This window comes from Oncorhynchus masou, chromosome 29 (genome assembly GCF_036934945.1).
Source record: "Oncorhynchus masou masou isolate Uvic2021 chromosome 29, UVic_Omas_1.1, whole genome shotgun sequence".
Lineage (NCBI taxonomy): Eukaryota > Metazoa > Chordata > Actinopteri > Salmoniformes > Salmonidae > Oncorhynchus > Oncorhynchus masou.
This window is the reverse complement of record NC_088240.1, coordinates 96064083-96071105: the sequence shown is the minus strand read 5'-3', so window position 1 is coordinate 96071105 and position 7023 is coordinate 96064083. Positions and strand designations below refer to the sequence as shown.

The window sequence follows — 7023 nt, the reverse complement described above, 5'->3', positions numbered from 1 at the left end:
CCGGGTTGCGTGCGTGAGCATTGCAAAATAAATGTACACGAACATGTCATTCAATCATTTCGTCCAAGTCCCTCCGTGTTAATGGCTAATGGCTAAAGCTGGTATCTGTGCTAATCCACTCCTCTGTATTATAGGTGTGTTAATGCTAATGGATAATGGCTAAAGCTGGTATCTGTGCTCATCCATTCCTCTGTATTATAGGTGTGTTAATGCTAATGGCTAATGCTATTGGCTGAAGCTGGTATCCGTGCTAATCCACTCTTCTCTATTATAGATGTGTTAATGCTAATGGATAATGGCTAAAGCTGGTATCTGTGCTCATCCACTCCTCTGTATTATAGGTGTGTTAATGCTAATGGATAATGGCTATTGGCTAAAGCTGGTATCTGTGCTAATACACTCCTCTGTATTATAGATGTGTTAATGCTAATGGCTAATGGCTAAAGCTGGTATCTGTGCTAATCCATTCCTCTGTATTATAGGTGTGTTAATGCTAATGGATAATGGCTATTGGCTAAAGCTGGTATCTGTGCTAATACACTCCTCTGTATTATAGGTGTGTTAATGCTAATGGCTATTGGCTAAAGCTGGTATCTGTGCTAATCCACTCCTCTGTATTATAGGTCTGTTAATGCTAATGGATAATGCTATTGGCTAAAGCTGGTATCTGTGCTAATCCACTCCTCTGTATTATAGGTCTGTTAATGCTAATGGCTATTGGCTAAAGCTGGTATCTGTGCTAATCCACTCCTCTGTATTATAGGTCTGTTAATGCTAATGGCTAATGGATAATGCTATTGGCTAAAGCTGGTATCTGTGCTAATCCACTCCTCTGTATTATAGGTCTGTTAATGCTAATAGCTAATGCTAATATCTGTTCTAACCAATTCCTCTGTATTCCAGGTGTGTTCTGCTCTCCTGAGGGGCTCCGTCCAGAACCTCTCTGTCCTCAACATGTCCAAGAGTGTATTTGCACATAGGTGAGACCCACGACATCCCATAATATAACAACCAGCAGTAGAGTACCACAGACCCTCTGCCTCAGCCATGGGGTCATATCATCTTATCATAATACATCTCTTTCAGTCCTAGCATTATCTCATGTAGCTCATTCATTTCCCCACATTGCCCAGTTGGTCACAAAGTGTTAGTTCTTGTACGGCTGCCACCAAAGACCCCATGTTGTGTCTTTGCAGCTGTATTCAGATTGTAATGTATTTAAATATGAATATATTCCTATTTAGCTAGTCTGTGGGCGGTTGTCGTTTATCACTGTGTCCGAACTCAGGAGTATTGATAGCTGTTAATTAGAGAAGCTGTCTGATGAGAACTTTTCTCAACTAGCCCATCTGGTTAAATAAAGGTCAAATAATTTTTTACAAATACTTTTATATGATTACATTTTCTGTTTTAATAATATCAATTCAATTCCCAGAGAGGCAATTACTGTAGAAACAACAACAATAACATGACAGCATACCACAACCATACTGCAACCATACCGCACCCATACCACAACCATACCACACCCATACCACAATGATACCACAACCATACCGCACCCATACCGCACCCATACCACAACCATACCGCACCCATACCACAACCATACCGCACCCATACCACAACCATACCACAACCATAACGCACCCATACCACAACCATACCGCACCCATACCACAACCATACCGCACCCATACCACAACCATACCACACCCATACCGCAACCATACCACAACGATACCATAACCATACCACAACCATACCACACCCATACCGCAACCATACCACAACGATACCATAACCATACCACAACCATTCCACACCCATACCGCACCCATACTGCACCCATACCACAACCATACCATAATGAGACACCACACCCAACCATTCACATCATCATCAGATCATCACAGAGCACATGGATAACACTACTCAGAGGTCTATCTAAAGTTCAATCTAGACATACAGTACCAGTCAAACGTTTGGACACCTACTCATTCAAGAGTTTTTCTTTATTTTTAAAAACTATTTTCTACATTGTAGAATAATAGTGAAGAATTATGAAATAACACATATGGAATCATGTAGTAACCAAAAAAGTGTTAAACAAATTAGATTTTAGATTCTTCAAAGTAGCCACCCTTTGCCTTGATGACAGCTTTGCACACTCTTGGTATTTTCTCAACCAGCTTCATGAGGTAGTCACCTGGAATATATTTAAATTGTGCCTTGTTAAAATGTATTTCCTTCTTAATGCGTTTGAGCCAATCAGTTGTGATGTGACAAGGTAGGGATGGTATACAGAATATAGTATAGACTTATTATTTTACCATATAGAGCTATGGCAAGAACAGCTCAAATAAGCAAAGATAAACAATAGTCCATCATTATTAGATTAGATTGCAGCGTAAATAAATACTTCAGAGTTCAAGTAACAGATGCATCTCAACATCAATTGTTCAGAGGAGACTGCGTGAATCAGGCCTTCATGGTCAAATTGCTGTAAAGAAACCACTAATAAAGGACACCAATAAGAAGAAGAGACTTGCTTGGGTCGAGAAACACGAGCAATAGAGATTAGACCGGTGGAAATCTGTCCTTTGGTATGATGATTCCAAATTTGAGATTTTTGGTTCCAACCGCCATGTCTTTGTGAGATGCAGAGTAGGTGAACGGATGATCTCCGCATGTGTGGTTCCCACCGTGAAGCATGGAGGAGGTGGTGTGATGGTTTATCACATAAATATACCGTATTTCACATTTGAAAGTGAATTGCATTAGAAACAAATCATTTTACTTCTAACTTTAAATGTTCCCAATGTAGCACACTCTTGTAAGAATAACAACCACGATTGACCCTGGATGATTAGATTAATATAAACAATTGATTCTTAAAAGTGATAAAGCAATAGAATGGGAAAAGTTTTACCAGACTAGATACATATCAATCAAACATTTATTTTGAAATAGACACTTTTAACCTCTTGAAACTCCCCATCCCGGATCCGGGATTGTGACTAAGCCTCAGGCTCATTAGCATAACGCATCGTTAACGATTTCTGAAAATCGCAAATAAAATTAAAATAATGCGTTTGCTCTCAAGCTTAGCCTTTTCTTAACAACACTGTCATCTCAGATTTTCAAAATATGCTTTTGAACCATAGAAATTGACTAATTTGTGTAAGAGTATGCAAAGCTAGCATAGCATTTTGTGTAGCATGTAGCACGCAACATTTTCACAAAAGCCAGATAACCAAATAAATAAAATCATTTACCTTTGAAGAGCTTCTGATGTTTTCAATGAGGAGACTCCCAGCCACATACCAAATGCGCAGTGTTTCCTGAAAGCGTCTGTGTGTAGGAGAAATCGTTCCGTTTTCTACATTGCGCCTGGCTATAAACGAACCGAAAATGCAGTCACCTACAACGTGAAACTTTTTCCGGATTAACTACATAATATCGAAAACATGGCAAACGTTGTTTGGAATCAATCCTCAAGGTGTTTTTTCACATATCTCTTCATTGACATGCAGTTCGTGGAAGCTTGCTTCTCTCTCTGTGCCCCATGGAAAAATACTGGCAGGTGACTTTTGCGCACCAATTTCGGCGCAGGACACCGGGCGGACACGTGGTAAATGTGGTCTCTTATGGTCAATCTTCCAACGATCTGCCTACAAATACGTCACAATGCTGCAGACACCTTGGGGAAACGACAGAAAGGGCAGACTCATTCCTCTTGCGTTCACAGCCATATAAGGAGATCATGAAAGACAGAGCCTCAAAAATCCTTGTCATTTCCTGGATGCCAAGTCATCTTGGTTTTGCCTGAAGCTCACGTTAAAGGGCACGCACAGAGAAGATATTTGTATTTCTGGACACGTCAGAGTGTTTTCTTTCGAACAGTAGCAATTATATGCATAGTCGAGCATCTTTTTGTGACAAAATATCTTGTTTAAAACGGGAACGTTTTTCTTCCAAAAATGAAATAGCGCCACCATAAGTGTAAGAGGTTAAACAAATACAAGAACATGTTTCAGTATAATACAATACGCTAAAAGATATAGATTTATTCAAAAAGGCTTTCGACCATCTTGAATTGGCTATTCGCTTCAAAACTTTGGAAGCTTTCAACTTTCCAGATGAAATAATGATTTTTATAAAAATGATGAAATTGCTTTAGAATGGGGCAGAAGACAAGGATGTCCTCTCTCTCCCCTCCTGTTTGCACTGGCAATTGAACCGCTTGCAGAAAGAATTAGACAGGACCCAAATGTAGCAGGTATCATCAGTATTGGTAAACATTAGTATAAACTAAACTTATTTGCAGACAACCTCCTGATATACCTGATCAATATTGAAAACTCAATTCCCCCTTCCCTGCCCTAAATATTTTCAGAATACTCTGAAATCTTAGATTATAAAATGTACATGGAAAAAAACAGCAAACTTTTAAGTAGACTACAAAAAATATCACACACTTAGGATGCTTAATAAGTGTCAACAAACAACACATTCATAACAACACATTCATAACAGTATAGAACACTACAACAATATGGAACACTAGAACAATATGGACCACTATAATAATATGGAACACTATAACAATATGGAACACTATAACAATATGAAACACTAGAACAATATAGAACACTATAACAATATGGAACACTATAATAATATGGAACACTTTAACAATATGGAACACTATAACAATATGGAACACTATAACAATATGGAACACTATAACAATATGGAACACTATAACAATATGGAACACTAATAATATGGAACACTATAACAATATGGAACACTAATAATATAGAGCACTATAACAATATGGAGCACTATAACAATATAGAGCACTATAACAATATGGAACACTATAACAATATAGAACACTATAACAATATGGAACACAATAACAATATGGAACACGAGAACAATATGGAACACTATAACAATATGGAATAAAATGAAATAAAATGAAATGTATTCAACAAGAACCAATATCCCTCCCTAAAAACAGAACCTTCTGGAACAATCCTTGGATAGCTTTTCAGAATCCACTGATAAATTGGTTACACATGGAAAACTAAAGGCATGGAAACCATACATTATTTGGTAATAGGAAATTAAAAAATCAATTTTTCGATTGATCAATGTAGATATTTTCAAATACATGCAACTTAAACGTTTTATATCACAAAATTTTGATGTGAAATCTTTTGGACATCAGAACAATCTTGAGGGAATCGTATTTGAGTCAAGTTTGCAGGGCAGTCTGAAGGTGGAGGGGTGGGGGGTGAGCAGGGGGGTCTAGGGGGGGGGGTCGTTTGTATGGATATGTTTTGTATTGTTTAAAGAATATCTCCTGATAATGTCCACTGAAACTGACACATTTCACCCACATACAGGCACGCTCGTACGCGTACACATACGCACACCTTACTGGGATGACATCACTGTCAGAGACACCTTTGATTGGCAGATGTGTATATCAGGGTTGTTGTCATCAGCAGCCTCTCCCATACCAAGGTATGGAAACAGTCTCTCAGTAAATGTGTCTTTATAAGTGGAGATTAGTGTGTCTTTGGGGTCGTAGAAGGACACCTTCCCCTCCCTGTCGTAGTTCAGCTGCACTCTGATCCTCTGGGATGTCCTCTTCAGACTGATGATGTCACTTCCTCCTTCTTTAATGGTACCATTCTGCTGCTCTATACAACAGATTCCATCCTGTGGTGATGCACACCCCTTCCCCTTCCTGTCAAGGGACTCTTTAGAGCCACACCCTCTTTAGCCACAGACCACACTCTCTCACAGTGACTGTGGTCCCCCACCCTCCACTTCCCAGCTGTGTTTCCCTGAGCTGAACCCTCAGATCCCAGAACATCTATATACTTCATTCATCTCTCTGGGTTGTCAGGGAGCTGCTGTTTAGTGCCTGTGTATCTCAGTGGTCAGATCATCAGTCAGAGAGAGCCAGGGGGAAGCAGTGTTGGGGTTCAGAATCACAGGAGTGTATGTGAGCATCCCCTGCATCTTCTCCCAGACTCTGAACTGCAGGTTGCCCAGGTGTTTGGCCTCGTCTATCAGAGCTCCTGAGACCAGCTGTGGATCCAGCAGTGTGTACTGGGATCTTTCCTTTGTGGTCCTGATGTCTTCATCTTTCAGCTCCTCCTCTATGGCTTTGATTGAGTCTGAAAGTGATGATGTCTTTCTGCTTATCTCTTCAATCTTCTTCATCAATCTGACTCTTCTGCTCATCTTCCTCCCTCAGTGCAGCTAGCCTGGCATCCTCTTCCTCCCTCAGTGCAGCTATCCTGGCTGCCTCTTCATCTCGTAGAAACTGGTGAAGCTTCTCAAACTCTTTTGTCTGTGTGCTGGACCTGACTCTTCATGTGCCCTGATGTTTCATTAAAGGTTAAACTTTCTTAAAGGCCTTCAGCTTCTCCTTTAAGGGCTTCAGGACAGTCTGGAGGTCCTCCTTATAATCCTGGACAGACTCATCTACAGGGACACAGACATCCTGGACAGACTCATCTACAGGGACACAGACATCCTGGACAGACTCATCTACAGGGACACAGACAGCCTGGACAGACTCATCTACAGGGACACAGACTATGTTTCTATGTTTCTTTGAGGACTGACACACCACACAGATGGGCTGTTTATCCTGGACAGACAGAAGAGACATTGAGTTTACAGGGACACTCATCCTGGACAGACTGCAGAGCACCAGGGACCCACAGCTCCTGACAGACTCATCTTTTACAGGGACTCAGACCCAGCTGACAGCTCATCTGACACCATCCTTCTACCTCAGACCCAGCTGAAGCTCTCTGACTCATCTCTCTTCTACCTCAGACCCAGCTGAAGCTCTCTGACTCATCTACAGGGACACAGACATCCTTCTACCTCAGACCCAGCTGAAGCTCATCTGACATGCTGGACTCTTCTACCTCAGACCCAGCTGAAGCTCTCTGACTCCTCTCTTCTACCTCAGAACCAGCTGAA

The 7023-nt window shown here is 40.7% G+C and overlaps 1 pseudogene; it reads left to right on the top strand.

The window, feature by feature from the left end:
* Nucleotides 1-7023, top strand: part of LOC135519849 (F-actin-uncapping protein LRRC16A-like) — a 106835-nt pseudogene that overhangs the window by 3662 nt on the left and 96150 nt on the right.